This window comes from Centroberyx gerrardi, chromosome 9 (assembly GCF_048128805.1).
Source record: "Centroberyx gerrardi isolate f3 chromosome 9, fCenGer3.hap1.cur.20231027, whole genome shotgun sequence".
NCBI classification, from domain to species: Eukaryota; Metazoa; Chordata; class Actinopteri; order Beryciformes; family Berycidae; genus Centroberyx; species Centroberyx gerrardi.
Window position 1 is genome coordinate 11,975,753 of NC_136005.1, and position 21,824 is coordinate 11,997,576.

General features: G+C 45.4%; 1 protein-coding gene across 1 annotated transcript in view; it reads left to right on the plus strand.

The window, feature by feature from the left end:
- insrb (insulin receptor b) overlaps positions 1 to 21,824 on the plus strand; it is a 90,130-nt gene that overhangs the window by 36,548 nt on the left and 31,758 nt on the right. The gene's annotated exons all lie outside the window — the stretch shown is intronic.

Sequence of the window (21,824 nt, forward strand, 5' to 3'; positions counted from 1 at the left end):
TAGAATAGTAATAGAATATTGTAGCACAGGATAGGGTTGCAGTCATGGTTATGGTATGCAACCATTCCCTGTGCCCTCCCATCTCCTCTCCTCTGCTGACTATACTTTGATGGCCCCACTGCCCTCTTGATGAATGATTAGGGTTAATAATTTTAGCTACATCTGGGCGGGGAGGCATATCTGTCTAGTCGTGTGTGTGTGTGTGGAAAAAACCTCAGACACTGCTAAAACATGATCAAAAAGAGAAGAAATAGCTGTCTCTGTGTCTCTTTCTTTTTCTGTCTCTCCATTTCTCTGCTTCTGCTGCTCCACCTTGTGTCAAAGATCCTCCCTCTGTACTCCCTCCCTCCCTTCTCCCTCTCTTTTTTCCTCTCTGTCCCTCTGTTCCTTTGCTTTGTGCTCTCTCTCTCCCTCTCTCCCCCTCTTCCTTTCCCTCGCACGCTGTGGTATGCAGACATGCAGGAATTTCTGGGCCTCAAAATGATAGACCAAACTTGTCAGCCCTGGCTCCCGTTACTAAAGATGGCTGCCTTGGCAGTGTGTGCGCCTGTGATTGGTGCATATCTGAGTTACTCCCCACGTGATTGGTCGTAGCATGTTTGTCCACAGCTCATACGCTGCTGGGAAAAGCGTGAATTTTAGTGTTTTGTTTGTATAAGAAGGAGTTTCTGTGTTTATTTGTTTCTGTGTGTATTTGAGTGCTTTGTGTTACCTATATCGCTTTCTCTCTCCGTTTTTGTGTGTGTTGTGGCTTCAGGGACATATGTGTTGTTGCATGCTGCTGTGTCTGTGTGTGTGTGTGTGTGTGTGTGAGAGAGAGAGAGAGAGAGAGAGAGTGTGAATGAGGGGTGTGTCACTGCAAGCACCACTCCACCCAGCTTAGGTAAAGTGTAAATGACAGAAATGCATTAGAACGCAAGATGAGATGAGAGGAGTGGTTTAAAATGAATGTGTGGAAGAGACAAATGGAGAAGTATGCAAAAAGGGATAAGTTACTCTCAAATGTAAACTCTCTTGGCTCCTAACAAGGTTTCTGATTAGCCAACCAACTATCCTTAGCCCCGTATCGTGGTTTTATATCTGTTATGGACTTAGTCTGAATGAGTGCATGGCATGCCGTAGTGTGTGTGCACTTGCATCATTTATAGACTTAAGTTGCCTGCTGCATACTAGTCTGCAGACATTACATGGAGTCTTAAATGGTCATGTGTGATGTGTTAGAGCATTGCAATCGCCACTCACTGGTTTTAGCTGCAGCGCAGGTGCAACTATGGTGGCTGACGACAACTCGGCAATGGCAACAATGGAATCCTGTCACGCTAGGCCATATACGCTTCCTCTTTGAGATCCTGACGCATATCAGAAATGCAGTGAGAGGGACTTCGCCAGAGTGGTAGGGGCGCAAAGGAAGAGATGGAAGAGAGGCACTGCAGTTGAGCACCCCAGTTAGTTATGCGCTGTATAGTTGCATTATCTGTTTTCAGTATAAAATAGAATGTAATGGAATAAAATGGCATGTAATGAAAGAGGAGAGGATAGAATAAAATAGAAACGCTTCAGTATTCTCTGGGGGACTCTGCGGGCCTACTTTTATTTTTTTCCTGCTAGTTTGAAGAAGATGAACCCAGAACAGACACCTCTACCTCCAAAACAAAACAGCTGTCTGTTATTTGGACCTATTAAAGTCTGTTGAAGATGATACTGAATAGCGTCCGTAGCCTATCCCTGGTATAGACTATGAGCTAGTTAGCTAGTCTCTCAGGATATGCGTGTGCGTATGTGTGCGTGTTTGTGTGTGTGTCACCATGCAGGCAGAATCACGTCCAACCCGGCTAATATTTAGCATGCCTTGGCTGCTGCCTCCTCACTCCAGTGTCTGCGGCTCTGGGCCTTGTGACGGCATTGTTGTAGCTAAAAAAGGTTCTGCTCCTTTGCTCTGCTCTGGGCCTGTCAGGCAGACATACTGCACTCTACACACTCACACACACACGCACACATAGACCACTCTCCCAACTATGTTATGCCGTTATGCTGTGTGGACCGAGGCGTGTGTGTGTGCGTGCGTATGTATACCCATATATCATCTGACTAATCCTTGTGCGATTTGTATCGTGACAGGAGAGAGGAATGAGGATTTTTTTCATGAGGAATTTTGTTGTCATGTGCTGTCGGTTTTCCTCTTTTAGTTTGTCTGTGTGTACCAACGTCAGACCAACATGGCTCTGAATTTGGGTTAATAAGATCAACTGGACCCGCAGTATTTCTGGTCTGTGTGTGTGTGTGTGTGTGTGTGTGTACAGCGAACATGTGACCAAATGTAATTCACATCAATCTCGAGCGAGGAGCAGTGGGACATTAGTAGACACACGACAACACCACCAATCCATCTGCAAGCCTCTAGCCAATATATCCACCACAGAAACCGCCATTTTGGAGCGGCAGTTTCTTCTCAGTGTAGCTGTTGCAGAGGTAACAAACCAGGAAAAACAACTCCCAGGTAAATCCATCTTTAGTCGTGAGGTCTATTTTTTACACACCGGTTTTGTTTTGAGAATACTATGCTTGTATAGGAAAATTAGCAGGAACTCAGAAGTCAAGCAGGTTTCTGAGGTTGACAGATCTGATGACAAATGACATTGCTTGTCACCCACATGAGGCTCAGACCCCCGGGAGGAATGCTGGGCGATCTCCTCTTATCTCCCACCATCTCCCTTCCTGCCGCCTGCCTCGACCAATCAAGGCACAGCATGCACGGAGAGGGGCCCCCATCTGGACAATTCCAGTGAACTAATTGGTTACAAGGGCTTGTGGGTAGAAGGGAGTCGGGGAACAAAGGTGAATATGTGCATGTGTGCATGTGCGTACACGTGTGCATGGGGGGGAGGACAGAAGTGGGTCCTATTTTGTGTGTGTGAGTTTGCATATGTGTTTATCCCTTGGTCCTTCCCAGAGCGGGAATGGGAACACCATGGGAGGAACTGGGCGGGGCTCCTGTTGGTGGGAGCGTGACCCATGCTGAAGGGGTTAACATTTGCAGAGAGGGGAGAGGCCCCAGTGAGAGAGGTCAGCATAAACAACAGGAGATGGGAGAGAGAGAGAGAGAAAAGGACCATAAAGGAAAAAACCTTTTTTGTAGCTGTTGATGTTTGTTGGGTTAAAATGACAATTTTACATAGACTGTGGGGACCTGTGATCATGCACTGACCCGTTGACCTGTTTAGCTGTGTTCCAATGATACAACCTCTAGAAAGAGAAAGGGAAGAAAAACAAGAAAAAAGATAACCATATAGGCTAGATATTACAACATATAATCATTGCATGCTCTCTCTCTCTCTTTCTCCTTCCCTTCCTCTCTCATTTAAGGGCTGTGTTGTTCACATTCACACTCTCTCTCTCTCTCTCTCTCTCTCTCTCTCTCTCTCTCTCTCTCTCTCTCTCTCTCTCTCTCTCTCTCTCTCTCTCTCTCTCTCTCTCTCTCTCTCTCTCTCTCTCTCTCTCTCTCTCACTTGCCCTTCTCCCTTCCCAGCCCTGCTTCAGGCCTGTTGAGACTCTCCATGTATTGTGGTATGTTAGCTACTGGCCTTGGTGAAACAAAACCAGCCACATTGACTCACCATGCCTTGGCAGTTGAAGCATTCGACACTGATTGAAGAGGAATATGTTATTGATAAAAAGCAACATTGGCTCTTAAATAAATGTAATGTCCCTAAGGCAGATCCAAATTAGGGGTAGTCTGGGTAAAATGCATAATTTCAATTGGCAATTGGATCGCTGATCGTTCAATCACACTGTTAAAAAAAATCTGAATCGGACCGAGAAAAGCCGATCAGTGCAATCCTAATATATTGTTTAACCAATGAATGCATGTGTGAGTGGATGGATCAGTGGACAAGTCCCTGAATCCATGAATGGGTTAATGAATGAATGTTTGGATGAAAGCATGCATGTCCAGCAATATGCTTCTTATGACTTGGCCTGTCCTATATGGCTCTATGAAGGCAATTCACAGTCAACACCCCGATTTTGTGTGTGTGTGCATTCGTGTTTGCCTGCGTATGTCTGACACCTCTGATAAGTGGAGAGCAGCGATGGAGGGATGGATGCAGAGAACAGCTTGGATGACAAACTCGGCTCCCAGTTTTCTTTGAGGGGAAGTGTGGCTGTAGGAGGGACTGTCTGGCGCTCCATAACTCCATACTGTGGGCAGTATGTGCATGTGTAGATTGAGACAGATGCTCTAGTGTCTTCGTCTCATACATACCAGTGACAGAGATGAATGTGCCAATAGCACTTTTCTGGACAGCAGAAAAATAGCCATGGTGATGCACGGCATTCATCCCCTGCGCTAGCCATGTGATTGGCTAAGTGTATCAGCCCTATCCTCTTATTGGCCAAGTTTGTCAGAGCTTGCCCTGCGATTGCTGGTGGTGGTTTAGTAGCAGCAGTGGCCTGATTGATGGGGGGGGGATTCCACAATGTTCTGATCTCAAATAAATGAATACAGATGTTTTGACTTTATTTGATAATGTGGGTTCTCTACTGATGGCTAGAACAGTCACTTTGTTACACTTGGGTCCAGAGACCAGAGTCACTGTGATGTTGCAGAGCGGTAGCTTTGCTTGGGTAGCTGATGTGTTTTTTTGGGGGGTTTTTTTCCTTTTGAGGTGAAATTTTTTTTTAGTTTTTTCCTATCTCATCTGCTTAAATTTGTCATTATTTTTTCCCTTTAGTGTGTTTTATCGTTGTATTTATTACTTCACTTTCATGTTTAAACTTAATGAAGTAGGTGTAGGTTATTTTCAAATTGTATTTTTAATGTAAACTGGTGATTTAGTGAAAGCAGTCTCTGCACATGGTTGTTTTGCTCGTGCTCAAGACCAGTTTGAAAAACGTTGGTCTAGCACACAAGTGGCCAAATTAAGATGCAAAAGTAGATTTTCTATTCCAGAAGAGATGAGTATGCCAACACACTTTGTGAATCATAATATTTATATAAGTCTACCTACACCACTGTGAACAGGTCCCTCAATGAACATTTCCCTATTCTGAGAGTCAGGCATGGCTGCTGATGGCATCAATCAGGATACCTGCTTACTGTTAGATTATTGTTATCTCCCGTTAACTCCCGTTAAACGCTGCCCCCCTGAGCATCCAGAGCCTCTCTTCTGCACTGATTCAATTTGGCCCCTCATTCTACTTTTTCAAATCGTATTACACACACACACACACACACACACACACGCACACACACGCATACACGTCTACCTTTCTCTGTCCTAGGTTCTGTGGCAGATACCGTGTCTTTTGTACAGTGGTGTTCTGGTGTTGGAGCAGCAGATATCTTGTGTTTAGAAGCCAGAGAGAAAGAATACATGGAGTCTGGACCTTGATAAGAGCAAAACACTGCTACTGTTTCGCAAACCACTAGCTGTCCAACTGACATGTGAACTCTGTCTCTGACTCACGCACACACACACACACACACACACACACACAGATCTGCAGGATAGCAGCATTTCTTAGAATAACAGCAATACAGTAGCTAGCTGAGCTGGAGGCAACATCCTTCCTTCCTGTATCCCCTCCATTCCGTTCCCTTTGGCAGCAGCCAGAGATAAAGTTCTTGTTCTGTGTCTTATCATTTGCTGGATGCTTGTAAATCTGTTCTGGCTGTCTTTCTAGCCATCTGTCTTTGGTCAAATGCTCTTTTATTAGGACACCATGTGTGTTTGTGCGTGTAATATCAATGACCTGCGTGTGTATGAAGCTACTCATACATTTAACCTTTATTTAACATTTATTTAACCAGGCAAGTCATTTAAGAACAAATTCTTATTTACATTGAGACCCTGGCAATACATAGCGTAAGTCTGAACAGTGCTGAGAGTGGGAATGTGGAGGGGTGGTTCAGGGATCCTGTAATTTACTGGTGAGCCTCCTGGAAGTGTCATGAGCTTAATTCACAGAAACATCTATAATTTAAGGTGCTGACTTGATAACCCTAATGACATACCCGCTCTCATTCACTCCCCCTTTTCCCCCCCAACATCCTAGCCGGGGTTGTACAAAGGCACTCACTGGTTTAATAGGACAAGGAAGTTGCGACAGGTCCTATTTATGAGTAAATGTCTAATATCAGTGGTAAGCTCCACTTGGGCTCTTAGTACTTCTTATCCAGACTTATTCTATCCAAGGTCCTGTATGGCTGCGCAGTAAATTGTGTGTAATTGTAGGCCTATATTGCAATTTCAGTTTCTGCAATTAACTATCATAGAATGTTGGCATATCAGCAATACTGAAACATTTGACTTTATTTAGAATATCTGCTGCAGTTGAAAATAGTCAAGATGTCGATAAAAGATGCCAAAAGTGCAGTAAAATAATTTTGTTCATCAAATTATCAAGATTAATAATGATCAAAATATCTAGGAAACTAATTGTAATTATTCTAATTTTACTGATTAGTGTGTAGCCCTATGTTCTTGCTGAGGAAGAGCCCGTGGCTCTGGTCATAGTCATAGACCACAAACCAGAACTGAATGAATTGTGGTTACCTCAGGGGACTCATTGAAATGAACTTCAACTGCAAACCAGCCAGTGTTTGTTATAGAGATAGAAAATCAAGATATGCAAGATTGAAATTGTGAATTTATGCAGATTAGATAGGAGTTTAGGGACCTTTTGTTGTCCATGCTGCCTTTGTTATTCATCCCAGTTGCATTAGCACTAGCAGAGGTAAAGCTCGCCCACGAGGCACAACGGGTAGTCTGTCTGTCTCTCTGTCTTTCTCCCTGTTTACCTCTGGCTGCTGTGTTTCAATGAGAGGCTTTTCTTTTTGTGTACCTCCCACCCACCCAGCCTCCCTGCTAGAGGGACCTCTGCTGACAACACCTGCGCCCCCCAGGATAAGCGGGGCCTCTTCAGCCCCCCCACACTCCTTTTCCCCCCCTAATGTATGTGTTTTGTGTGTCTGTTCCTAATTCTTTTGTCCTATACCCTGGTGTACATATATTATGTATGTGTATTCCTGCGTACACACACACACAGATCCAAACACGGGTACTCCTGTGTGGTTGGACCCTTCCCCTCCAACAGTCACCCCGCTGTGTAAATCCCTCGGCCTGGGTGTGTTTTTCAGTCAGCCTGGCCAAGGACCCGGCTCCTCTCCACTTTCTGCTTTGGCTGTCCACATCATGCCTGAGCTGCAGCCATAATGGGCTGTGAATGTTTTTGGAATAAAACGGCGGCTCAGACACTATAGTGCCTGCTGCCAGGGGCATAATTGGCCTAAGTGGGCATCAAGCACCAGGATGGGCAGTTCCAAGCTTGGTATGGCTGGTGGAACCTAATGCCTAAACCTGTGGCTAGTAGCGATATTGACATTGCCTTTTTTTTTTATTAAAGCCAGACTCACTGTACACAGCAGGCTGGAGGAGTAAGCCAAGTATATATACAGAACATCCAAACACACTGGAGGCCTTGAGCACAACTCTGTCTGTTATAGGTCACTGTTCAGTAAAGCACGCAGCAACATGTTATTATGTCCTGGCGGAAGATAGATGATACACTAGATTATGTGTTTTGCATTTCTGATATCTGATATTTGAATTCTTCGAAATGGAACATGAAAGCCACGTGCGCTGTTGTTTGGTTTGTAAGAGGCAAACATGTTTGTTTAAGGAAAGATGAAGAATATTTTTATGCTGAGATCCAACGTGTTGTTACCGTGCATGTTATGTTGTCTTTCTGTCAAACAACAAAGTCGTAAAAAATGTGCATGTCTGTCCGTCTTTGGGCAAATAGTGTGTTGGCTGTTGATAATCTTGTTTTTGAGGAGACACCTCACCAATTCCTGTGCCAAGAGAGGAAAAACAAGATGGGGGGAGGGGTGGTGTTTGTCAGAGCGAACTGATCAGAGCGAGACAGGGAGGGAGGGATAGAGAGAGCGAGAGGGATAGAAGGACAGAAACGGAGAAGTCTCCACCCCAGACCATTGCAGCCACAGGGCTCTGGCATAGAGAAGGTGTTGTTTTACAAATTGTTTTTGTCTTAGAGGCCATGTGGCTGCACCCTCCTCCGTTTCTCTCTCCTCCTTTACTCCATCTATCGTCCTCGGGCACGCCCCCACGCTGTTGCTTTTCTCTAGCTCTCCCTTTGCCTCCGCCTCCCTCACTCCCTCCCTCGCTCCCTCCCTCCCTCCCTCGCTCCCTCCCCTCCAGCTTCACCCTTCTGCCTGGCCCCCCGCTCTCCATCCCTCCCTCCCTTATCCTATGCATATCTGCGTCACCCCATTCGATTGTGTCTTTCAATTTTCACATGGCGCGCCGATCCTAGCCTCCATCTGTCTCCCTCTCTCTCTGACTGTTTGTCTCCCTCTCTCTCTTTTTTCCCCCTCCTCTCTCAAGGCATGTAAGGGCAGGTCAGGTGACCAGAGTGTTGGTATCGTCTGTTTATGGCCGTGCTCCAGGTCACCACAGATGCTGTTAATCTCACATGGAACCGTGTGGTCATTTGTGTGCATGTGTGTGTTGTGCATGTATGTTAGTTTGCCGTTGGGATGGCCTGCCTCCATTCAGTCCGTATATAACAATGGCAACTGACTCGCATCCGCACACACACACACACACACACACAAACACACACACAAAACCTCCCTTCATTCTCTGCTTGACAATTAATAATGTGTGCGTACGGCAAATCTCTTTAGCCTGGCAGTTATTGGAACCAAGATTTTAATTAGGGGAGGTTTTAGAGTGGCGCACGCTGCATTAGCATTACAACAGGGACATGTTTGAGGGGTGGACAGGCAGGCAGACAATGAGCCATCATTCTAACTAGCAGGCATATCAGTCCCGTCAAATAGAGACCAGAGATGGCAATGTAAACTGTATTGTATGCATACTATCTTACTTATGCATCGTCTAGACTGGGATGTCATATTTCCGTTTTTTTCAGAGGATTATTTTTTAGGATTTGTAGACACACGACTCCCATTCATTTCGATTATAGCTACTCTTTCTCAAGCTGTTTTTTTTTGTGTCCCTGATCACCTCCCTGAGGCTGGTGTGGTGTGGTCTGGCCCAGAACTAGCTCCTGTTGTCAATGTGAGATGTTGGAATGATGCTGGTTCTGCACGCTCAAGGCTTATTCTTCTCAAGAACCTTCTGTCCTGGTTGTAGGGCTGTACACGATCTGCCATAGAATAGGATGGCTGTTTTCAGGCCAATTTTCACCTCACAGCATCGTGAAGTTTGAGGTGAAAATGGTTGATGTGACTCTAGACTTTAGGCATATCACCTGTAATGTAGCTGTATTTTCTCTCAGCCTTCAGCCTTTGTAATTGCCCTTTGGACAACATCACTCAGTGGGCAAATTCAAACAAATTAACTCAATAATAACAATAATTCTCAAACTAAATGAAATTTAGCGAGGCTGTTTACACTTTGGGTAATATATGAAACCGTGGTTATAATATATCAGCTTTGTTTTTCAGTGAAGGGCCCCTGAAATGCTTAGACTTTTTGATCCATAGATTTCACAGTGCCGGTTCTAAACCTGTTTTCCATAAAACCACCAGAACCCACTGTTGGTTCCAGTTTGGTCTGACTCAGCCCGGGGTCTTTCCACTAACTGTTCATCACAGACTCCCAGTCACCTTCACACAACACGCCCTCCCAGCATGCAACCAGTGCAGGACACAAGGAAGAAGGGATGTGATCAGAGAAACGGATGACCGAAAAAGTGGAGTAAACAGAAGCAGGAGTTTTGCTGCACTCCCAGAACTCCCAGAACTCCCAGATGTACTTTGACGCATTTGAGCTTGAATTTTAGTTCACACTGTTTTGCTTATGACTAACACTCTCCATCATCAGCCCCTGCACACCGGCCCAGGAGACCCCTGGCCAGTCGTCTTGGCTGTTTTCATTGGCCGCTTGCTCTGCTGATGGAAAGATAGATCTCAACGAGGTCAAACTGAGGCTTCGACAAGTTGAAGAGAGGTTGCGAGATGTTGTCTGTGAATTGATAACCACAGTTTCATAGCTTTTACTTTTGTGGGCCAACGTATTGTTGCCATCATGTGGAAACTTCATAACCCAATTTTGGTGTTTTTCATTTTTTCCTTAGGTCCTCTGTGTGCTGAGTATGTTTCATGACCCCTGGCCTGTGAAACTCTTGCCAAAGTTATTAGTCAGACAATGCAACTATTTTTCTTAAACCAAAGAGTTTTCCATCTTACATGGACTTTTTCGAACTGACATTTACCCTCATAGTGTGCAAGTGTAGTAAATAGTTTTGCAAATAATTGGTAGTGTCTCATTTAATTTTCTTGAAGGAGCAGATTTGTGGGTTTTGCCGCATGGGACAAAATGTCCTGAACCCCACCTATGTGCTAGTCCAAGCAGTTATAAATTATTGGTGAGTTAAATTTGATTCAAGGCTGGTAACGATAGTGTTCTCTAGTCTAGGGGTCAGGGGTTGAGGGGCAGGAAGGGAGGGCTGCTTGACCTAAAACAAAAGAACCACACTAGAACTGCACGTGTCTGCAGCATGTGACCTGTGTACTGTATCTTTTGTGTGTGTTTTGGACATGAGATGGGCGAGTGTGTATGCGTGAGCCCTTGTGACAGGTCTGTTTCTCCTGGGTATGATGGAGAGTTTCCCTCCTTCCTCCCCTCTTAACTGGCCTTCCTGAGGCCATGTGGGATGCAAGGGGAGTGGTGGGAGGAGGGAGGAGACGGACAGGGTGAGAGTGTTCAAATTTGTCAGACACAAGGAGCAGTGAGGGCACTTAAAATAACATCTGGCCACATTTAAGAAATCTTCCGTCATTAACTTAATGGCTCATAACAAAACTGATATGTTTGGATCCTTGTTGGTGATCAGTAGATCAAAACCAGACCTGGGACACATATTATTAGAAATATTTGTTATGCTTTGTTTCATCGTAGCTACGTGCCAGAAAGTTAAGACAATCATAGGAAAGTATTTCAAAGTCAGTTTGATATATTATTGTAAGAGTGTTTTGTAAATACAATTTGAACGTGGCCTCATTTCTTGAACATGGATTTTGATTTATAATATAAATAATATCGGTACAAGTTCTGGAACTTCAAATTTGATACTTCTGCTAGAATGCTATTTTGTATCTTATGTGATAAAACAGAATTAATAGAAATTATTTTCATGCCATCTGAGTTCTCAATGTAAGATTCCAACATTTTGAAGCTTTTTCATAACTCTTGATACTCTTCATAACTTGATACGTCAAAATTGATATCAATACAGTACTAATGGGTATTGTTTTGCTTTTCGACAGCCAGCCACGCTCCTGGTTCTTTTACCACCAGCTGCTCTGCTGTGCATGCGTGTGTGTGCGCACACGTGTGTGTATTTGTGTGTGCGTGTCTGTGTACTGTAGCTCTGCGCTGCTTAGTGCTATGCTGTGAATATGAAATAGGGCAGCTAGCATCTGCACTGCAGCCTTCCCGCCCTGGTCCCCACACTGTGCCTACCGCTCAGTACAGCTGGCCAGCCTGCAGATGGAAGAAGACAGGAACACTGAGCCTATGCGTGCGTGTGTGTGTGTGTGTGTGTGTGTGTGTGTGTGTGGGCGTTTGATGAGGAGGAAGAGGGTTAAGTTTACTTGTGTCTGTGCCATTCTCTCGGTTTATCTCCTTGTCTCCTGCTGTTGTGTCTGGGACTTTGTTTGTGTTTACCTGAGGGAGATTGATTTCCTCTGTCTGTGCATGTGTGTTTGTCTTAACATTTGCCCGTTCGCTTGTTACTACGTCTTTATCTATGTCTGTGTGTCTGTACTGTTAGCTCCTCACTTATCAGCATGCCAGTTTAGTTTAGACGTAAGAGTAACCCAATAAAAATTCCACAAATCTTCACACACTTTGCATTTTGTCTGTGAGCAGAGAGGTATTCCAAGGGGAGCCTAGTCCTAGTGTTTTCAGAGGCTAACCTAAGACAGTAGAGAGTCCGAACACTAGATCTGGGCGGTGTTTTGGGGTTTGGCGCTGTTTGGCCTGGCAGCGCTGAATCTTCATCCTGGTCTCACTGGCCATCTGAACTCAAAGCCCCCGAAACACAAGGAGGCCAGAAAAGAGGGAGAGATAGAAGGAGAGGAAAGAGAGAAAGATAGAGGTAGGGAAAAGGAGAAGAGAAAAAGACAATCCAGGACAATCAGCCCTTTGATAAACATTTTCTGGGTGTCAACTGAGGACAGAGAGAGGGTGACTTGAGTTCTCTCTCCCTCTCTCTCCCTTTCTCTCTCTCTCCCTCTCTCTCTTTCTCTCTCTGTGGCTAATATGAGGAGATAATGGGCCATTGAGGCAGAAAGGGAAGGCTTAAAAACACCTTAGTCATGACTGGGCCGCCGCTCAGCGCCACTGATTAAATTACCCAGATGAAGCGGGGTATTTATCTAAGCACAACTGCAATCCATAAAACTGCACTTACGAGTGCCCAGTTAAAGATGTCAAATCACTGTCTGCAGCTCTTTGTGACTGTGTGTGTGTGTGTGTTTAGGGCTGGCATGTTGCAGACATAGAAAATAGTGTTTAATGTCATTTAATTTATTCAGGCATTTAATTTCCTCTATGTGACATGGTAGAAGTTGGAACTGCAGAACTCCTGTGTAGCCAGACCTTTCCCCTCAATTCATTTCATTTGGGCTGACGCTGTGCCAGCGCAGGAGAAAAGTCTGGCTGAAACCGTGGTCAAGTGGGAATCAAGGCCGAAAAAAATCTAGCTTTCTTCAACCAAGCTCCATTTAGGGCAGCGTTAAAAACCAGGGGGTTGATGGGCATCGTCCCATGTGTTCATTGGCTAGTTTGATCGCTTATGCGGGACACAGAAGGTGATTGGACAGAGCTAGGGCTGAATTCGTAACCGACCATTGCTATTCCCCTGTCAAACATCATTTGAGTCAGCCTGGAACCGCAGTGGAATCGATGACGCTGATTGTCTCCAAATCCAGTCCACAGTATTTGATGCGTGTGTCACTCCAGGCGTGCCACAGGCTCGTCGAGCAAAGGCCTTTCATCTAGTTTGAAAGGAGTTGAAATCCAGTTTGACCCAGCTGGTGTGAAGAAGATGGGGAGTCTTTAGAGAAAGCCAGAGAGAGTGTCTGGCTACTTGACCTGATAGCAGCCCAGCCGTGGTGCTGGGCTTTTGTTGACTGGCTGAAGGGTGTTTGGTTATATAGGGACTCCTGTTTCATCGACTCTGTGTGTGGCTGTATGTCTGAGAGAGAGTGAGTGTTTGTGTCTGCCTGCTTCCTTTCTTATTGCTCACACACAGAGGAAAGTATGTTGATGTGTTTATAGCTGTATATGTCTACCTGTGTGTGTGTGTGTGTGTGTGTGTGTGTGTGTGTGTGTGTGTGTGTGTGTATGAGTGATTCTGAGTGGTGGTGCTGTGAAGGCAGATCATGAGGCTGGTGATGCAGGCGTCTCGTTCGCTAGATGGATGTTCACCAGCCGCCTCTCTCCATCACCTCCACACTGTCACCAAACTGTCCACTCAGCAAAGCCTGCTGGACCTCAGTGGGGGTGTGTGTGTGTTTATGAGAGAGAGAGAGAGAGAGAAGAGAGTGAGAATGTGTGTTGATATCAGTTGTGTCTATGACTGTATGTGTACAGGTGCATTTTGTCTATTTTGGGTTTTCTGTGCGTGTGAGGGAGAATGTGTGTTGACTGCAGTAGTGTCTGTGTAAGTGTGTGTGTGTGTGTGTGTGTGTGCTGGTACAGGCTTGTCTGTTTTTTTGTGTATTTTGTGTTTGTGTCTAGATGTCAGAAAAAGTGCAGCCAGCAGCAAATGCTGTGGCTGGTGGCAGTGTGACAAAATTAAAGACGTGGCGCGGAGGGAGGAGAGGAAGGATGGAGGGGAGGGAGAGAAGGAAGGAAGGGAGGAGGGATGAGGAGGCAAGCGGAGAAGTGAACAGAGGGACGAAGAAGAAGAGGGGCTAGGAAGGAGGCATAGGGAGGGGAGTAACGACGGATGTGTTGGAGGAGAGGAGAATAAGGGAGTGGTGAGGAGGGCCATCAGTGGGGCGTATTGATTTTAGCCCCATCCTGAGCGTCTGTAATGAGATCTAGTGGCTGTGGCTTTCTGGAGGAGCAGATCCGTCACCTGGGGCTAGACACTATGGCTGGGAGGGACAGGAGAGCAGGGGAGGGTCAGGAGGAATAGAAGAGGAGGAGGTGGAAGGAAGGAGGAGACGGCTGAGGGGACGAAGAGAGGGAAAGGGGAGAGCAGCGGACAGCTGAAATGGACCGAGAGAGAAGAGGAGAATGGAAAGAGTGTGGCTTTAGGATGAAAGGACAAGACACAAATGATGCCTAGAGGGGAATCTAGGAAAATGCCTGTTAGGAGCGGGCTGCTAATTACTGCAGACAGTCTATGTCTGGGCTCATCTCCATGGCAACGGGATGGGCCTATCACGTGTCGGTAGGGCCGGCCAGCACACAGGAAGACACAGACAAGGAAATCAATGAACAGACAGACAGACAAAGGAGGGAGCAAAACCATGTTCATTAAGCCATATTCAGTTTGTGTGTGTGTGTGTCTACATGCATGTGTATTTGTGTTTGTGTGTGTATATGGGTACATGTGTCCGTACCTGCTCGCATGTTGTCCCTACACCGAAGAGACTTATTTAGTATTCATTGCTAGAGCAGCCATCAGTAGAGAAGTACCCTTATATAAAAAACAGTATTTTTTTCTACTCTTTATATGGAAAAAAATGCAGTGGACAACGGTAGCCTAGAGATCAGAGAAGTGTGCTTGTGATCAGAAGGTTGTGAGTTTGCATCCTGGGCTAGCTGGGAAGATCTGGGTGCTGGAAGTGAATAATAAACGCTCTCCCCTCCCTCAACAAGTGCAGTTATTACTACTGCTACATGCCCTTGAGCAAGGCAAGAAAACCAATTGCTCTCATGGAGCTTTTTAGTGGCCAACAGCAGTAGTAGCAGAGTGTGGTTTTACTGGGCAGCTGCCAGGCTGTGTGTAACTGTGTGAGTGTGAAGCAGGACACCGCCTGCTCAGTCAAACTTCCTTGGATAATTACAGTTTAATAATGGACTGCAGGGAAGAGATTTTGCTCATAACGGCCATCCAGATACTTGCGGCGCATAGCTAGCTCGATGCCACCGGTCTCTTTTTGCCCGTTAGCATGACAAAGTGATTAGGTCTGATCATTTTACAGTCTGTTGGCAGCAGAGACCATCAAAGATGTAATTAGAGTTCATTCTAGATTCTATACATGTTAGAGCCTCCCATTGACATGATTGGACTTGCCTGCTCTATATGGGAAGATTGATAACATGCTACTCTTTATGTAAGCTAACAACTAGACACGTTGGGGCAGGTATGAGGATATGTGGAAGGGGTTTGCTTATGTGCATTTATGTGAGAGAAAAAATAATGTAATATTTGATTATTAATGTTTTGAATTTTAATTTTACATTTGGAAATAAAGCTTTTCAAATGTGTGGGTATACATTACATATGTAGGCTATGTGTCAGTGAGTGGATTCATGGTTACAAGGACCAAAAACCGCAGCAAAATAAGTTGGTGACCCCAAAGAATTGAATTTAATAATGATATCCATGCCAATTCCCACCAGTTTCTATGAGTGTGATGTCTACAAGCAACCGTGACATTTTCAACCACTTAACCTGCTTACAAAGGTGTGTGTATGAGTGTGTGGCTGGGTGGAGTAAAGCAAATGTAGTGGAGCGATCACAAGGGACAAAGAGACCCCTGCGTGAACTATGTGTGTGTGAAGCCCTGGTCTCTTTCAACCCAATCCAACCCCCAGTAACCCAATAAAGTCAGGGTCATTTAGTCAACAGGACACACACACACACACACACACACACACACACACACATACATATACGTAGAATCAATGGAAAAGCTCCAGTCAGGGCGCTCAGCCTTTTCCTGAATGTCATTTCTAGATAAGAACGTTTTCTGCTGGAGGTTTTTGTGAAATGAATGATGGTCCGATTTGCTGTTGTTTGTGTGTGTAGGGTAGGGTAAGCAGTTGCATGTGGCAGGAGCGTGACTACACACACACACACACACACACACACACACAAACATATATTAAATTGAATTAAAACTTAAAACACTTTCTTGTGATTGTCTACCCTGTCTGGCACTCATTCTATTAGCCTATGTGGCAAATCCCACCCATCTGGTACCTAGCTTGGTTAAAATAAAAAGTGACATAGGCCTGTTGTCTGTGTGTGTGTTTGTGGGTGTGTTACAACCTGCATGTCAACATACTTGATCAGATCACCGTGACCCAGTGACATAAAACAGAACAGTAAATTGTCCTGGCATAGTAACCTAACCAATCTCATTACTGAATTGTGTGTGTGTGTGTGTGTGTGTGTGTGTGTGTGTGTGTGTGTGTGTGTGTGTGTGCGTGTGCGCGCGCATGTCATACAGAGGTTGCCCCTCAATCAAAGTCCTGCACAAATCTCATCTGCGCAAGACCCCGTGGACAGGCATAAACGTCTTATCTAAACATTTACCGTTTTAGATTCGAGCGTCAGTGTGTGAGTCATACACACTCTGTAAAGAGACACCGCAGAGCGTCATGGTCATCATTGTCTTGGTGACAGTTGAGCTCAACAGGATTAGAGCTGATAGAATGAGAGAAGATGTGGTGACTGCTGGAATACTCCCCTCTAAGTCTGCTCTCCCACTGTTAACACAACACTTACTTAGGAGCAATGATACACAGAGCCACTCTTGGGGACACACTGACATTTCAATACATTTTTGATCATGTGTCTCACGATGTTTCTGGAAGTATTGTACATTTACATTGCCACAAAAATTGCCAAGAGTTTCACCACCCCAATGGCACTTTATAGCTCCCCTCTTCGCCCTTCTCTTTTGCTTGTTCACATTCGCCTGCTAGATACAAATTGAGACGTATGGCTAAGTGGGAAAAACACACTAGCATCCTCCACTTGTATATTCCCATTCAAACTATTATTTTTATGTTGGCAGGGAACCAATTCTAAACATCTAATTTGTACTTAGCCTGTCATGTTGAAAGCTAAGGGATTTTTCATATTTGCTTGCTGCTGTCAGTAGACTCCATAAAGGTAAAAATGAATATATTTGTAATGCTAATGGGGATGAAGAGGGACTGACATCACAAGCAAGTTAGCTGTACCCGGCTGCATGTACCTGGAGGGCCCATGTGTGTGTCTGTTGTGTTGGCAGGATAGGTGATGTGTATTGGCTTTAGGCTGTTTGTCCTTTTGCTTCCCTTTCTCTTCATCAAATCAACTAGAGCATGGCCCCAGGCATCTCTGTAACCACATTGAAATAGCTTGTTATTTGCAGGCACACACACTTGAAACACACTGTTTTCACCTGTCCTACTACTGCTAAACCCAGACAGACAGCCAGAAACAGATAGACACACACTCACACCTCTCAGGTTCTCCTACTTCCTGTGTTTAGCGAGTTGCTTGCATAATGGCTGCTCTTTATCTGTGTGTCAATAAGCCTAAGAGGGAGTGGCTGGTAGAGAGAATGAAAGGAAGGGTATGACTGCATATACTTCTCAGTTCAACCTCTTATGCAAGTCGGGAAAACTATGGAAACAGAATTTTATAATTTTCTGCTCCCAAAACTTTGGTAATTGCACATAAAAAGCATTGAATTAGTATGGAAAAATATAATGTTTCTATCCCGATACACATGTAAATGACATATTTTCTGTAGCCTACTATCATTTGATATATTGTGGTATTTGCTGCTCGGTTATCTTCACATCCATGTAAGAAATTAAAGGTGTACTATCTAAGATTTATATAAAATAGCACCCCCTGCAGGCGCACAGAAACAAAAACATCAAAACAAAGACAAAACCTCCAAAGACTCCACCCCAGTGCTGCATGCGTACCCCCTCACCCAGCGAAACACATGCGATCAATTCTCAAACAGTCCAACACTGACAATGTAAGCCAGTTAGGAGTAGTATATTTAAGATAGAACCATATTTTACACTACTCACCCGCTGTAGGATGGGAGGGGCTCCAGCTATAGGGGAGGAGCTTTTTTACCAAATGGGAATGAATATATTATTTGTTCATCCCTCCACCGTATCGTTTGACCTACTGAGAAGATTGTAGCTAGATTAAAGTGAAAATCTTACATCGACTGCCTTTAAGGTCTGGAAAAATGGTGGACTTTTGAAATTGGAAATGTGTTGGAGCAATATCATATTATCTAAACCCTTTCCTCTACATTACCTCTCACCTCTCTCCTGTTCTTTTCCAATCACCTTACTCCCCCTCTCCCTTCCCTCCCCCGCTCCTCTCCTCCCTGGCCGTGCTGGTGATTGTATTGTTCTTGTCATACTTATCAATACTGTCAAACAAAGTCAACACAAACAGACCTTTGCCTTGCTGTGTGTGTGTGTGTGTGCATGCTTGCGTGTATTTTGACGCTGGTGACGACAGTATCACTCCCTCTCCTCCCTCCCTCCCAGGGATTTGTGTGTTTTTGTTTACACTCTTTCCCCTACCCCCTCTCTCTCCTCTACTCTCTCAGGGTGAATGTCTTACATCAGATCACTAGAAGCATTTATAGCAAAGCTTTTGAAGCTTAGGACTCCCACCGTGGCCAAATATAGTAAACGTGAATCCAGCAGCTGTGTGTGTGTGTGTGTAAGAGGGTGCGTGTGTGTGTGTGCGTGCTCCTGAGTAAATGGCTCTGGGGTAAAAACGTGTTTGTTATTGTTCCCAGCGCTTTGCCTGTAGACAACACTGCCAATTAAAGGGGAGGTTTTATGTGTAAGAGCAGGAAGTGTTGCCGTGTGTGGCTGCGCGCTATTGGCTGCTCGGCTTCTCCCATGTTCCTTCCCTGGGGACTGAGCAGCCAAGGCTCTTTACTGCCGTGGCCAAATGAAAGGTAAACACAGCACACCTTTGATCAGGCTTTGCATTTAAAATCCTTACTGGAACTCAGTGTGTTTAGGGAAGCAGCGAGCAAATTATTGAATGACACAGTGAGGTTTACATGCGTGTGTGCGTGTGTAGCTTAATGAGAGATAAGCTCTCCGGGATGCCGCTTCCTCCTCCTCCTCCTCCTCCTCCTCCTCCTCCTCTTGTTGTTGTGGAAGCACGAGTGAAATCATCCCTCCATCCATCCCTCCTTCCCCCCATCCCCCCATCCACCCAGCATGAAAACAAAACAAGGCGTTGTATGAATGAAAGTGGGAGGGGCAGAGTGGCCTAGAAAGGCAGGCAGGCAGGCAGATAGAGAGATAGATAGTGGTGCAAGGCAGGCTGAGGCTATGGAGGAGAGGAGAGGAGGAGGGATGGATGGAGAAGAGGACAGTGGAAGAGGAGGAGGAGGAGGGGATGAATGAATGAGTGAGCTGACTGGAGCGTGTTTGGCAGAGAAGCTAGCTTGTGTAGCCCAGCTCTAGCGTGAGCAGAATTGAAATAATGCTGCTGCAGTAGCGGCGTTAGCGCTGTGCTACTGTAGTACTCCCTGCTGAGAGCACTGTGCTGGGATCTGATTGAAACAGGAGAGGGAAAGGAGTAAATATACCATCCAAAAGCCCTTTACAGTGACAGAAAAAGAAAGAAAAATAAGAGGGCAATACATTGACGTGGTGCCTGTTTTTATTAGTAGAACTTGGAGATGTAAACAACTGATTTTCTGTGGCCCTGTATTCAATGGAATTGACGCAAAGCTGATTCACTAGCTCCGTCTAACTCTGCATTGGCCAGGCTTCAGTCTCAAGCTTGTTCTTATTCACCCAAAGCAGCAGCAGTAGATCCAGTAGTATCTTCCCTGGCACGCTGGCTCCTTGGCTGCGTCTGCCCCCTGTCTGCCCCAGCGAGGCCAGGGTTAACCCTGGGCGTCTCTCCTCCCCGACATGGAGGAGGCCATTGAATGGCTGCCTCCCCCAGCCAGCAAACACATTGGCTGAAGCTGAGGGTGGATCTGGGGCTGGAGCGGCACTCCGGCGTGGATCGCCGGCTGGAGCTGGATCAGGAGTCTGTCTCCGCTCTCCCTGTTCTGTTATGTGATGGCGTGGTCACAGCATGTACACACACAGCAGACAGGAGAGAGGGGGAGGGCTGGAGGAGACAGGAGAGCTATGCATTTTTTTCTGTGAGAGAGAGAGAGAGGCTGTGTGCGAGGGCAGGTTCACTAGCTCATAGTAAAGAAAATGTAGTGGAGCGATCAGGAGGGAGAGAGAGACCCCCGCATGAACTATCTCAGAAGGTCGGAGGTGGTGTTTTTTCTGCATTAGTCGTTGTCTCTCTCTCTGTGTTTTTGACCCCCCGTCCTCCCTTTCTTCATTGCTCTTTCATTTCCTTCAGCCTCCTTACCCCCCCGTCCCTCTCAGTCTCCCCTCCTCCTCTCCCCCCTGCCACGGCCCCGTCTGTCCTCTCTGCTTTTGCTCAGGCAGCACGATGGGCAGCCCTCCCGTGCAGGAGAGGGGTCCTAGCTGTTTCCTTGGCAGTGAGAGCTCATGTGATGTCCTCACAGAGGTGGTATCCCTTGAAAGCTGGCACACCGTGCCCCCATTGCACTCTGCTAAATGTTTTTTTTATTTCTTCAACTCTTTTCTCAGCAGCTAAGGAACAGTATGTGTTTCTTTTGTTTGTAGTAAATATCACAGAATTTTGTCAAAATACAGTCAAATGCAGAATGAATCCCATATGTCAGACCTGGGTCAAATAGTATTTATGATCCAGTTCTTAATGTTGTTTTATCCTGCCGAGAGTAACAGATGGGTGGGGTTTACCGCTTAGGGCAATGCAAGTGCCAGAAAGGTTAGGCAATCATGCGTAAGCACTTGAATATCAATGCAGTATAGTTTTCTTTGATTGACATATTACCTGGCACTGTCTGCATTGTCTTGATGCAGCAAATCCCCACCCATCTGGGCCTCAAAGCAGGTTAAAAATACGCTAAGAATTATTTGCAGCTAACTCTTTGACCTAGGTCTGCCCTACATTCAGCACTTTCTTCTGCCCTGGCCCTCTGTAGTTCAGTTAGCGTGTGATATCTAAGCTGACAGTATAGTGAGGGACGTGGTGTGAGAGACTGATTAACACACAGGGCCACGGACAGGAAAACCAACAGGGGGTCAGAGTTGGCCTACATTCCAATATTCTTTAGTCTCTTCTCCTCAAACCTGCCCCGCTCCACGTGGATTTTAAAGCATGGGATAGATTCGATTATAGAAACACTCAAGACAATCCAGTTGCTTTTCTGTCTGTTTAGACTGATAGCTGATGAGTGCTGCACTTAATTGAAAATCAGGAAGCCAACTGGAGCAGGAAACATTCTTTGTCTAAAGGTCACAGTGGCTGCTAAATCCCAAACTTTTTTCTATTTTACCTGACTACTAGATGTTTTTCAAATACAATAGGATACTCAAATGATGCTTTGTTACCTGCTAAAGTAGCTGGTAGAGTAAAACAGCCACAGTAAACATTTACCAACCTGTGGCTGATGTGGTGATTTCCTATCTTTCACCCAATCCTTCAGCTGGTCAGTCAGTATGTCCAGTTGCTAAAAAGGTCAGGGTTTAGTATATGTTGAAATCTAATGAGTCTCTATTGGCCCATGGACAAGGCGATAAGAACTTGTTTATTAGATCATTACAGGTCACAGGTCAAATCTGACAGCTAATCCAATCACAATTGACACTCAGCCTATTTGACCAAATGGTGTTTCCCAATAGGTCAAATCAAACTTGACATGTCAAGCCAATGATGTTTAGGGTTCAGCCCATTAGCAATTAGTTGGTTAC